Source organism: Suricata suricatta, chromosome 14 (genome assembly GCF_006229205.1).
Source record: "Suricata suricatta isolate VVHF042 chromosome 14, meerkat_22Aug2017_6uvM2_HiC, whole genome shotgun sequence".
Lineage (NCBI taxonomy): Eukaryota > Metazoa > Chordata > Mammalia > Carnivora > Herpestidae > Suricata > Suricata suricatta.
In genome coordinates, this window is record NC_043713.1 from 7,618,229 (window position 1) to 7,632,642 (window position 14,414).

General features: G+C 41.7%; 1 protein-coding gene across 1 annotated transcript in view; it reads right to left on the reverse strand.

Annotated features, from left to right (window-relative positions):
- DOK6 (docking protein 6) overlaps nt 1-14,414 on the reverse strand; it is a 349,658-nt gene that overhangs the window by 78,758 nt on the left and 256,486 nt on the right. The gene's annotated exons all lie outside the window — the stretch shown is intronic.

Here is a 14,414-nt window from a genome sequence, read left to right on the forward strand (position 1 = left end):
TCCACTGTAGAGAAGTGAGTGGCATTATTTTAGTATTTTTATTTGATGGACTATTTCACAGCAATTATTATGCCATTTCTGAGAGGATACAGCAACATTACAAATTCTTATTATGTACACTCAAGAGGAAAAAATCAGAATAAAAATGTTCAATTACTTAATTATAATTACCTTTTAGAAACATAACTTTATTGGAATAAAACCAATGATACTGCATTAAGGCAATAGAATTACAGGTAAATTTTATTAACAGAGACCAATTCTAAAATGAAAAGTATTTCTAATTAATACTTTAAACCAGCTTTGAAAAATAATTGAAGGCCTTCAGAAAGGCCCACTCAATATCCATATGATGTTACTACTGAGATACGGGGTATTTGCCGCATTGCTGTGTCAGTGGTTTTCAGATTACAATATCAAAAGATTTGCACGAGATGTTCTTGAGGCCAAACTCTGTCCTCTAGCACCACAAAGCTTGTGGAGTCTTCCCCATGATTCCCCAAGGAGTTTTCAGTAGAAAAGAAATGTCTCAAGAGGTTTCAGACATCACAGAGGCTGGGATGCCAACCTTCAGGGCCCCATAGAGCCAGCACTTAGCTTCTGTGAAAAAGATCTTAATAAAATTCACACAGCGTGAAATGGAAAGTCTGGGGGGAAAATGAAGCGTTTTCACAAAGTGAAACAAATGAGCTTTCTTTGTTGATTCAGAGGAGTTTACAAGTCCAACAGCCGGAGCAGGGCAGCGACTGACAAGGAGGGAGAAGAGCCCATTGGAGGAGGAGTTCTGTTCATTGTCATCTGAAGAGCACTGCTTAGTAGTCATCGGAAATGAGGTAATGAAGACACATGCTGTCATTCCCTACTCAGTCACCGAGATGCAAAGGTCTGACACTCACCCACTTCCTGGGACTTAACTGCCCAGAAAAAGGGTGTGAAATCTTGCAGAAGGTTTTCTCCAGTTTCTGAAATACAGACTCCAGGAACCTGCAGCCTTTGCTCCACAAACAAGGAAGTAAATCATGCTAGCATTAGAAAGAGAAGACATTTTAGGTAAAAGGTGTTCTTTCTTCAAAGTAGGTCCCCGACAGCCAAGCTGATCAAACATCTTTGGTAAAAGTATCTCATACTTTTGGCTTTCATCTGCAGTGTTGGAATTAAACGGTTCAGGTATCCTGGATATTGTTTAGAACATGTTCTTTTGGGACTAGTAAGAAACATACGGAGATAATTTTTTTCTTATGTGTCTGAATAGTTTAGTGGGAGCAATCCGGAACTGGAGAAGATGAGGCGAGAGGGGAAGTCATTTTGCTGGCCATTGCCTTGCTAGTGAATGTGTGGTCCACGGACCAGCAGCACTGGCCTCATTGGGAACCCGTCCAGACCACTGGATCGGAACCTGCATTTCACAGTCTTCCAGGTGACTCCTCAGCACATGACACTTTGAGGCACTGGCCTGCAGCGCTCCTTCTCCAGGTCACCTCGGACCCAAATGAGAACAATTTAGAAGCCACGTTTGTGCAGCTTCACACCATGACATATAAGACTGAAGTTCAGAAAGGAAGCACCATGACGTAAAGGACAGAAAACCTGAAAGAATCGTTTCCTTAACTTGGGAAAAGCTAATACAGAGGCGCTCCATGCATTTGGATACCCTACCACATTCCTCAATTGCATTTGTTTGGAGAAACTGTGAAAATATGGGCAATATATGTTTGTCTTGACTCAAAACTGATTTGATTGAAATTTATAGACAATTAACAAATGTTAGCTCTCTTTAACAAGATATTGTCACAAAATTAATACTTTTTCTTATCTAAAACTGAATGTTAAAGAATATCATCTCTAAGGTCCCTTTTGGCTTTAAAGAACAATTTTAAAATTCTAAGTATGGCTAACACATTAATTTTCAGGGTGTTTTTCTTTTTTTTTTTTGACATTGTGACACACGGGACATTATAGTAGTATAGAAGCCACAAGACTAAGGGCACGGATCTTAACCACTGTCTGTCAGTTTCATCTATCCACGTTAATCACGTAGGTACTGTAAGCCAGGCGCTGTCCTGACTCTGAGGATGCAAAGGGTGGAAACACATACACGGCTCATTGTCTCTGAGGCTCTACCAGGAGCAGGAAAGTAAGCATTGCTGGAAGGTGACACACTTTCGTAGGTGCTAGCAGGGAGTTATGGGGGACCTGTACACGTTATTTTACCAAAATGGGGGTTGGGGCACATGGGTGGCTCCGTTGGTTGAGCGTCTGACTCTCGATTTCAGTTCAGGTCATGATCTCACAGTTCATGGGTTTCAGCCCCATGTTGGGCTCTGTGCTGACAGTGCAGAACCTGCTTGGAATTCTCTCTCTCCTTCTCTCTCTGCCCCTCCCCCACTTGGTCTCTTGCTTTCTCTCTCAAAATAAATAAATAAACTTAAAAAAATAAAATGGGGGCAACAAGACTTGGTCACAAGGCTGTTTCCATTTGTCTTTTAGTTAAATTGAGTGGTGCATGTGACTGTATCAGGGCATGTGATAGCGACAGGGAGAAATTAATTCAGCAGGCCTGGGTTCCCCAAACCATGCATCTTCCAAAGAGAGGCCTGTGTCCGGATGGTCCCTTGGCCAGTTTCTGGACTGTAACCTCTGAGCCTCTAGAATGTTCAGCCTGATAAGAGTGAATTTTTGTGTGCCCGCTGCCTCGGGCCACGCTGTACCACTTGGGCCAGATGAGCTCAGCCTAATAATGTGCCTGATTTGCTCTGGGGGAGGCCGGTATCTGAGTGGCTCGAGTTGAACCCGCAGACTCTGCCTGCCCACAGGGCGGATCCTCAGGACAACCCTTGCGCCCAAGGCTCTCCATGGCTTCTTCTCGCACAACCCTTGCACCGCCTGTGTCTCTTCCCGCGTGGTCTGGGGCGGACACGCACGTGCCATGGAGGGTCCTGGGAGGGCGTCCCGGAAGCCTGTGCCCGCTCCCTGCTGCACTTCCTCCCTTCATTGGTTTTAATCTGCACTTCCAGTCACCACAGCTGTGAGCAGTGTAGCTTTTTCCGAGTCCTGGATCTTTCTAGAGAAACGCGGAGCCTGAGGGTGGTGGGGCCCCCTCCACAGGCGTTAGATTGTCAATAGGGTTTGATGCAGTAAGAGTCTAAGAAAATCCTAGAGTTTTCTCTCAGTGGCTCTTCTGGAAATTCCATCGATCCTCTCCTTCTTTATCCCATCTCACCACTCTCGTCCAGAATCATTCGAAATAAGGCGACTTCCGGTTCAGTCTCCGTCATGTTCCGATAAATAAGGACCATGCAGCCCTCGCAGGAATGTCTGCGTTGGCAAGAAACGGGACCCTAAATGAGGTGTTCCGCTGTGGAAAGAGTCTCCGAATACCTTCAAGGGGAGAAACAGCCCTAAAAGCAGGGGCCATGGAGGCAAGTGCATGTGAGAACAAGCCCTTACAGGGTAAGGGCATGACTCTTCGGTGACTGCCCTCTTCTCCTGTCTTTACGTCTCAAAGTTAACTCTTTCTGAAGGGGTGGCTTCAAAATTCCAGTCCTTTTCCAAATGACAAACAAAAAAAATTCACCAAAAGTTATGGAAACACTTTACTTTTATTCATTTTATTTTTTTAATGTTTATTTATTTTTGAGAGAGAGAGAGAGAGAGGGAGAGTGAGCATGAGCAGGGGAGGAGCAGAGAGAGAGGGAGACACAGAATCCCAAGCAGGCTGGGGCTCCAGGCTCTGAGCTGTCAGCACAGATGTGGGGCTCAAACTCATGAGCCACGAGACCATGACCTGATCTGAAGTTGGATGCTTAACCAACATCCCAACACGTTACCTTTTTTTTTTTTTAATGTTTTATTTATTTTTGAGACAGAGAGAGACATAGCATGAGCGGGGAGGGGCAGAGAGAGGGAGACACAGAATCCGAAGCAGGCTTGGAGCTGTCAGCACAGAGCCAGATGCGGGGCTCGAACCCAGGAACGTGAGATCATGACCTGAGCCGAAGTCAAAGGCTTAGCCAACTGAGCCACCCAGGCGCCCCCCAACACATTACTTTTAAAAACCAAATGCAGATACTTTAAAATACTTATTCGTGAGTCTCTAGATAAAATTTCACTACAGATGAATCAGCAGACCCCCGGCAACGTTGCCCACCCTCACGGCTGTATGACTTTGTTCTCACTGTAAATTGTGCAGTATTGTTGATATATCTCATGACCAGATATTCACCCTCTGTGTACACAAAAATTTGAAACACTCAGCAGTGGAGAAGAGCAAGAACCCTTTCCTGAAAACCCCATGGTGTATCTATTCAGTATTTAAAATTTAATGTTTAATTATAGAAAGTAATGAAATTCTTCAAAGCACAGCTTTTCTGAAGAGCAGTTAAAACCAATTAACACTTTTATTCCATTACCAGTTTAGTCTTTAGTGTCACTTAACAATGCTAGCATTCGGCTTTTCTTTTAAAGCTACGAAAAGGCTGAAGTTTCTCTCTATGGGCTCTGGTGATTCAGACTTGGATCTGTGGTAAGAAATTGCAAGCAAAATGCACAGATAAAAGCAAGTCCCAATATAGACCCAATTCATATGAGAGGTGAATACGTGATGAATGTGTTATCTCGAGTTTGTGAGGGAACCTGGACTCTCCAGTAAACTGTGTTTGGACACTAATCCTGAGGGAAAATGTTGGGTCCATGTTTCTACCTCCACTGATACAAGTTGCAGAGAAAGCAAGTGAAAAAATTAGTAGAAGAAAATAGGGAAGGATTCCTATATAAATTCAGAAAGAGGTAGGAATTTCAAGCTATGATCTAAGCCAAAAGATGTGAGAAGAAAAAAAAGTGAATGAATCTGCCTGAAAAAAAAACCTTTTCTCTTTTGTTTTAATGCTTATTTATTTTTTGAGAGAGACAGAAAGACAGAGCATGAGCAGGGGAGGAGCAGAGAGAGAGGGAGACACATAACCCGAAGCAGGCTCCAGGCTCTGCTTCGCAAGATCATGATCTGAGCTGAAGTCGAACCCTTACCCGACTGACCCACCCAGATGCCTCAAAAATACTTTTTCTAAAAATAAAAAAGAAATTATGTCAGCAGGCAAATGAAGACTAGGAAATTATCTGAAATGCACAACACTTGGTAACTTCTCATCTATAAAGAAAGTATATAATCCTAGTACTGGTTTCAGAGGGTTGTTTGAGAATTAAATGAATTAATATGTGTAAATCTTAAAACTAGTGTCTGTGAGTTATGTTACTCCTTAAATAGTAGCGTTATTTTCACTACTACTACCAAATACCAAAATAGTTACCTAAATCATAAGGCTAAATGGAAAAAAAGGGGACGATAATATATACAGCGCATTCTCGTAAAAGAAAGCATGTGTGGGAAGAATTCATACACATCTTTGCACACACATGTAACTCTGGATGAGTGCACCTGAGAGGAACCGTGATGGTGGTTGGGGGTGCAGCGGACACAACAGATGGGATCACAAGTACCGGAGGATTTTCTCATGAGTACTTCTTGACGTAAATGGTCAAATCAAAGGATGTAGTGCCATTAATTTATTAATTGGATTTAATTAATGAAAACTAAATTAATGTTAAATCTTAAAGTAAGGGTCAGAGGACTCTCACAGGGTTTTTGCGAAGATGTATAATGTGCCTGGCAGTCTCTGTCACATAGCAAATGCACATTGACTGTTAAACTTACAAAACGCTATACTGATCATTAGGGGCCACACACATACGCACACACAATCTCCTTCCAGTGTAGCGCAGACATCTAGATCTATTTTCAGGACAACAAGTTTGCAGAGTTCTGGTTTGTAGTGAATTGAAATAACCACAGTGAATATAGTAGTAGTTGGCACCCAAGGGCACCGACTCAGGGGGCAGGCACTAAACCCAGGACGTGCATTGCCTCATTGAGCCGCACCATCTCCAAGGCCCTCACTGCTTCTCATGACAGAAAACACTGTCCTAAGGAGGTGAGAGATTCTGGCCAAGGTCACTGAACTTTAAGTGGCTGAGCTGTGGTCTGAACCTACACCTGTGCTTTTGGAGGGAAGGTCATTATCACTAAGATGGATTTTGTTCATTCAGGATGAGAAGCGGAAAAGGGTGCAAAGTCTTTAATTATGAAAATTTCTGCAGTTGGAGAGAAAGAGAGAGCTCAGAATAGAGCTTGGGATAAAACATTCTGAAGGTGTTCTCTCCCTGTTTGCTGCTGTTCCTTTTCTGTCAAATCAGGTTCCCAAGAATATTTCTCAACGGTGCTCCAGTAGAAGGCATGTTAAGGTAAATCAGTCAATTAATCAATACAACCGCTGAAGTGCAATCAAACCCTTTCTGCACTGCCAACTTCACGTCGAGTCCTATGTAAGGAGGAAGGGAGGCTAGAACATTTGCCATCCCCTCTGCCTTTTGACTGGACGATTGGCCGGCTCCACACATTTAATGCACATGGTGGCTTTTGGCTGATTTGGCTGCGGGTACCTTAGGGATACAATGCTTTCCCTTACACAAGTTGAGATACCAGGACCTGCAAGGAGACCTTGATTTTAGACCAGAATCTGCTGAAAATTAGTACAGTGAAATGCCATTTTGATACTTTATAAAAGTAAGTTTTTAAATTTATATAATTTTTAAAGTTTATTTATATCTGCTTTGGTAGAGATAAAGAGAGCAAGAGGGAGAGAGGCAGAGAGAGAGGCGGAGCATACCAAGGAGTCTCTTCGCTGTCAGCACAGAGCCCAGTGCGGGGCTCAAACTCATGAACCATGAGATGATGACTTGAGCTGAAATCAAGAGTCAGATGCTTAAGTGACTGAGCCACCCAGGTGCCCCCAAACTAAGTTTTATTTAATGAAAGAGTTGATCTAAATGATCTCTAAGGCACAGATTTGTTAGAAAATTCTCTATGTTCTCTACTTGTGATGGTCGCTTCTCAATCACATTAATTAAAATATCTCCATCTTTTCACATATTTTCAAAGTTTTAATTTTACTCCATTCTGTTTACTTTTTTACTTTGGGATTTTTCTCCTTTGGTTTCTCAACACAACGCAAAAGTCAATCGAGTGTCCCTGAAATTTTGGCTTTAGCAAATCCCTGAAAAGAGGTACATATATGACATTCCTCTACATCTCTTCTCTTCTACCTCAAAAATTTAGAACTGAACAATCCACCACATGAAGACGATCACAATTGCTACCATTATCATTTTCTACTGTTATATGTTTACAAAAGTTTAGGGAAAAATCTTTTAAGTTACAGCTAATTTTATATTTATCCTGTGCACTTATCTCCTGATGGATTTATTGGAAGTTTAACATCCTTAACCCCCAAGTGTCAATCACAAAAAGCATCCGATGCATTCCATATACTTTGCTGACTGAAATTACTTGAAAATGATCAATATGATGGCTACCTGATAAGTGTTGATTTTGGAGTCCCTGATAGTAAAAAAATAAAGCAAAATAAAATATAAAAGAGAATTGTTTTTAAAAGAACAATTCCGTGGCATTAGTGTATTCTTCTGAAGGGAGTAGACCAATGTGTCAACAGGAAAACCGAGAACTGATAGTCTTATGTTCTCCGTTGCTGGACACTTGCTCTATTTTAAAACTTTTGGGGGAGGCTGTGTGTGTCTCATATGAAATAGCTACCAACATATACTCAAGCCCATTTGTCTGGGAAGGAGCTAATAACAAAGCAAGTCAAGCAAAAACTTAAATTCTGTCTTTAGAATTTATACTTCCTTTTTAAAGTGAATTTGACTGCCAAGTTACAGTTGGGAAATTTTTACAGTTTAACATGCAAGTTACTAATATTTACTCACTGAATTAGAAGAGTTATGCCTCTTTTCACCATTTTGAGAGGTACCTAAAAATGAGATCATTATATTCACTCAGTGCAAAAGAGGCTGCAATCAGGGTTGACGAATTCCATTTTTATTCTCTTTTTGCTCCAAACATACTTAATGGAGGTAATTTTTAAATCAAATGAAAGATAATTCAGTGTCTCAAGTGACCACAGAAGAAAGTGCTTAAACCAGATAGCCAAAATAGAAAAGAAATTCAAGACTATATCTAATTTTACACCAAGCATGTCTTGCCTTTTTTTCCTAGGTTATTTTTGTTCATTCATTGACATTTTTTTGGACATCAACCAACCATATGTCAGGCATTTTATTGGCTTTTGGACAATATTTTTTAAAAGCATATTTAAAAAAGAAATGAGTAAGTAATAAACATTAATTTAGGAACTGCATTTACTCTCATTATATGTATAACATATATAACATATATTATATGTATGTATTTACATTTTCATTTAAAAATGCAGCAAATGAGTGGGTCATTAGATGAAATACATAATATAATAACACATTTTGGAGATTAAGAGCTAGTGAACTGGTTATCTTTATTGCTTTAAAATGTTCTCTGGAGATTTTAGTTGACAAATCACTGGTAGAGTACAACTTTTAGTCTTTTATTGCCTTTATCAAAGCTGCCCAGTAAAATGACACAATCATCCTAATATACCAAGGGCAAATGCTGATTGGTATTACAAAAGATGTGTGCATATGTTTAAGTTATAGCTTTTTCACTTGCTTTGAGATAGAAATTAAAATTTAATGCCGTGGTAAAAACATGAATTTACTTAAATTTCAAAAATTGAAGAATTTCAAATGCAACTACCTAGATTTTTTTTATAATGTCAAATATCATTATTATAGGCTAATAAATCTTAAACCTTGATTTTAATATTTTAATGTTTATTGATTTATTTGGAGAGAGAGAGACAGAGAGACAGAGAGAATCCCAAGCAGGCTTCACGTTGTCAGCACACTGCCGGATGTGTCTTCAAACTCACGAACTTTGAGATCATGACCTGAGCTGAAATCAAGAGTCAGACACATAACTAACTAAGCCGCAGATGCCCCTAAACCTTAATTTTTAAATCACATTTAAACTTTAAAATGAATTTCTTAAAAATCTGAACTAGGAATACAGTCAATGCTATTGTAATAGTGTTGTATGGTGACAAACGGTAGGTACATTTGTGGGGAGTATAGCATAATGCAGAGAGATGTGGAAATACTAAGTGGCACATCCGAAACTAATTAACATTCTGTGTCAACTATACTCAAGTAAAAAATTAAAATAAAAAATAAAAACATGAATTGCAAACATGGCAACCAGATAATTTGAATCACCTTTAAAGTAGAAGAAATAGTACCAGTATTTCCTCATCATAAATAAAAGTATTGGTCATTTTATGCTATCCCTTGGTATCTTTAACCTTCTTAGGTATAAGTTTGGTGCTCATCAAGGTTCATACTGATGTATTCTAGTTAAGAACTGACCAACCATCTCTGTGTTTCCTCTGAAATCAGGTATACACTTGTATTATAGCACTTCTGACATCTCACCACTTTCAATTTTACATGCCTTCTTCCCACCTAGACTCAATACAAGACATGAAATGAAAGAAAATCACATTCACTCAGAAGTCTTAAAAATCTAGAAACAGAGAATATAATTTATTTTACTGTTGAAATAGGTTTTCCATCTCTACCCACAATGATACACCTTTGGCTCCAATCTACCTCAAATGCTTTCTAGATTCCTATATACACCAAGTCACAGAACAAAGCAAACAATAAAGGAGGTACTGAGGGGTGCCTGGGGCGCTCAGGGGGCTGAGTGTCCCACTCTTGATTTCATCTCAAGTCATGATCCCAGGGTTGTGGGATCAAGACTCGTGTTCAGCTCCAATCTGAGCGTGGAGCCTTCTTAGGACTTTTTCTCTCCCTCTGCCCCCTCCCCCACTCATGGTTTCCCTCTAAGAAAAAAAAAAAAAGGTGGGGGGAAGGGAGAGATACTAATACCGGATAGTCTAAAAAAGAATGGAAGTTCCATAAATGAAAAAAATACTACTTATCCTATTCTTACCTAATTTTGGTTCTCAGTACTCTTGTTTTTAAAGTTAGAAGGTTTGGCTATATGATTTATATGGTCTCTTTCAATGGAGAAAAAGCTCCTAACTAAGGAACTAACAGGGTAGTTTGCTTTAAACTCCCTCTAGTGATAGCTGTGTTTTGAGAGGTGGTTAATACAATTAAAATGTGATTTATTTATTTATTTTTATTTTTTTAATGTTTTTTATTTATTTTTGAGAGACACAGAGAGACAGACAGTACAAGCAGGGGGGAGGGTTAGAGAGAGAGGGAGATACAGTATCTGAAGCAGGCGCCAGGCTCTGAGCTGTCAGCACAGAGTCCGATGCGGGGCTCGAACCCATGAACTGTGAGATCATGACCTGAGCCAAAGTCGGACGCTTAACTAACAGCCACCCAGGAGCCCAAAATGTGATTTATTATGTTGTGTTTCTTCATTACGGACTTGGGCACTTTTACTTTTCCTGCTTTGTAACATCCATGTAAGGGTTAAGAGAGTGGGGGAATGGAGTTATCTTCCCGCCCGGGTGTTCAGAAAACAAAAGGGTGTGGACTCCAGCCAGAACCTGCAGGTCACACCAGGGTTCATTTATGTCTACCTCAGATCAGTGCAATTTATCATTTATTGAGCTTCAATAGCCAAATGGCTCCTATTGGAAATTCTCAAAATGCCTCACATCCTGATCACCTCTATGGAGCCAAGAGCGCACTAGTCATGGCAGGTGTGTTGGATAATTTTATGTGTCACCTGACTAGACTGCAGGATGCCCAGACATTTAGCTAAACAGTATTCTCTGTGTGTGGAGGGCTGGGGTGTGGATGTGGGTGTTTATGGAGGAGATTGACATTTGAATCAGTGGACTAAAGAGAGCAGATTGTGCTCCCCATCATGGGTGGGCTTCATCCAATCCATTGGAAGCCTGAGAAGAAGAAAAGGGGATGAGGAAGAATTCAATCATTTTGCATAACTATTTTTGAACTGGGACATTAGTCTTCTTCTGCACTTGGACTGAAATTTCCACCACCAGCTCTCCTGAGTCTCCAGCTCACTGACTGCTGGCGGCAACACTTCCTAGCTTGACTAGTCCAGCGACACTTCTCAGCCTGACGAGTCCAGCAGGCACATCTCTGTCTTCCAACCTGCCAGAGCTCCTTGGGTCTCTGGAAATCCGACATCCTGTCCCTGGGCATTGGCAGGCAGCAAGTGGGATCCGCACAGTTGTCCCTGATGTGCCAGAAATCATGTGGGCGGTGGAGAGAGCAAAGAATGGAGAAAACTCGACTTTTCAAGAGGAATGGATTTCTGTTTTCGCTTTTGCTTCACTATGCACATAGCTCTTCCTTCCAGGTCTTACTGCTGAGATCCGCACAGACTTTCACTTTCTGAGTCAGTGCATAGTGAAAAAAGAAGAAAGCTACTGCCCACCAGACCCAAGGTGCCACTTTCTATTCCCCAAACACCGCCCTAGACTTAGCTAGACTTGCGTAACAAGGGCACCTTCTCCCTCATCAGCCAAGGGTTTTTATTCCCTTCTATTATTACAATAAAAGAAATGTGAAACCAGTAGTCTGCTTCTGAAATTTAAAGTAAGACTTGACTCTCTCTGGCATGCTTTTATAAATTTTCAAAAGTCAGGTCTAGATGAGTAAGTCAGAGTTTTACTAAAAACCCTGGCTAAAGAGAAACTGAGACCTTTAAGAGGTGACCCTGTTCCTTCTGGACCTGGGTGATGGTGGGGAAGAGAGAGTAAAAACAGGTAGAGAAAGCCCTGGCTGATGCTTCCATATCCTGGTGTCACTCATCTGAGTGGAAATTCTGGAGAAGGGCAGGAATTAATAAATTGCTATCTAGAGTGAGCCAATAGCCCTACACCTCTGACTCCTCACAGGCCTCTATTCAGATGCAGAACATCTAGAAAAATCTTATGTAGAGGATTGGGGTTGAAGAAGGGGATATGAACACTCTGAGATTAAGGAAATGCTTTGATCAGTGGATCCAGTGAAAAGTGCCAGCACATTCCCCCCAAAGGCCAAACAGATAGAGTTAACTTCAGCAGACAGATGCCAGTGTGGGGCAGACCAGAGCAGATGGTGCTTGATCTGAAGTTTCTTTACTACTTAAGGCCACACAAGTCTGTGGTGCATTCCAACAGCCTGCTACATATAACAGAAGAAGGGAGGGGAAACCAGTATGTTACCAAGATGACATACCCCAAAATGACAATTTAAAATGGCAAGTTAAAATGACATCCTTCTCATTGAGAGGGGCCTTATGAAAAATCTTAGGTAGAAAATAAAGAATATGCATTATCTTTGCTCAACTGAGCAGTATTCAATTCTAGAGCCAGCCATCATCGTGAAATAGCTGGGGTTGCAATTAGTGACAGCCTCTCCCCCTTGTTGGTAAAACTCATTGGCGAAGGTTTTCATTTCTGCTGACCTCACATCTACATAGTTGTCCAGACAGCTCTAGAGTCTTTTCATACATTCCTGGGGGAACCTCTTTCCATGTTTCTGTCCACACCTTTTCCCAATTCCTCTGCCATATTGTTCCTTCTACAATCATTTGAGGGGATGGAGTAAAATGAATTTGTTTTATTCTGATTGGTGTTATTACTGAAGAGGTTCTTGTCATTGACGGCAAACCACAGAAAGAGCCGAAGAGCCAAATCCAAAGCATGTATTCTTAGATGTTGAGCACGCAGGATGATGCGTGCTGGAACAGAGCTCCCGTGACCCAAATGTCACGACACGAGCTGAAGAAGAAGGTCACGAAGGAAGAGACGTGTGAGCACAGGAGTCCCTTCTGGTGTGACTGTTTGCACCTGGAGTTAGAAGAGTATGAACTGGTGACCCAAAATCAACCCTACAGGCAAATGAATGCATCCTAGGTAAGAACGTGGAGAAAATGTATGGGGTGAGAGAGAGGAGTGGGGAGAGAAGCAGTGAGTCAGATGGTGATAAAAATCAACAAGATTGGGTTCAGGAAATGATTGTTCAAACAAAAGCATCTTACAGTGAATGAGCTGGCTGTGTGGACAGAAAAGGTCGCAGAAACCAGAAAGGAAAGAGTGCAGATCAGAAGAAGCAGAGGAAGCAAAGTCAACTTTAAATCGTAAAAATTATTCTCAGAGTCCCATCCTCAGAGAATATTCTAGACGGACCTCTCCTTGCTCATTCTGCCCATAGTCCTGGCAGGGTGACTGACTGCGTTTCCCTGATACTTAAGCCTCGGGTGGGTGAGGCTCTCAAATCCTCCCATTCAGTGACAAGCTGGGAGACGTGGGGTCATGCCTCAGTGTCAGCGGGTAGTTGTGAGGAAGAGACTCAGAGAAGGTGAGCAGGTCTTGGCAAAGGTGTATAGCCTCTTTCTGAATTTTTAGCTCTCTGTTCCACTTTGTCTAATGTTAGGTATGCTTTATTTCATGTGTAGATTCCATAAACTTCAGACAACAGGGACTGAGTCTATATTTAATTTACTTTTTAAATGTTTATTATTTTGAGAGAGAGAAAGAGAGAGAATTCTAAGCAGGCTCTGTTCTGTCAGTGTGGTGTCTGATGTGGAGTTTGATCTCATGAACCGTGAGATCATGACCTCCGCTGAAATCAAGAGTTGGAGGCTTAACCGACTGAGCCCCGCAGCCACTCCTGATGCTACATTTTAAACAAACACTTTAGGTTGCGACTTCTGCACATCTAAGTTGGGAACTAGTGCTTGTAGGGTAAGCTCGGGATGGTTTCCTGCTGCTTCCCATGTAGGAGAGGACTAGACTCACACAGACCCTTCTCACAGGGTCCGATTCTCCTCGGCTCGCTCACTCATTCCACGTCTACCTATCACTCACTGTGTGCAATCGCTTGGCCCAGCCCCGGACAGGCGGCACAGGTGGTGATCTGAAAAAGCTACATGAGCAAGACTCTGGTGCTTTTTGTAAGTAGTTCATACTCTCTCTACACCACATCTCCATGCCTGGACCCAAATCCATTTCTTTCATATTTCCAGAAATATCTCCAATCGTTAATTAAGCACCTTCAAGAGACTTGAGCGGCTGGTGGGAGGAATAGAATTAATTACTTATGTAACTGAGAGGTATTTATAGAAATAGAATTTTGGTTTCCTGGAGGGGGCAATTTCAAGTCTATAGAAGTGGAAGGAAGGCATGACCACGCTGATCATGCCAGCCAGACGCTGCCGGGGGAGACCAGCTTCCTGGTGTGTCAGGAAGAGAAAAGGAGATAAGAAAATCCTAACTTGTAGACACGCCAACTGAACATTCCTTACAACTGTGGCAGGAGCTGGTCAAGGCACCTGATGCCACTAATTTAAGAACTGGCGCCCCTCCAGGCTCCTCAGCCTCTCTCCAGGAGTGGCCAGGCAGAGAGAGCGAGAAGACAGACGAGCTAGCTGCCCAGAACCTTCTCCGGGCCACCTTCCCAGCTCAGGAGGACATACT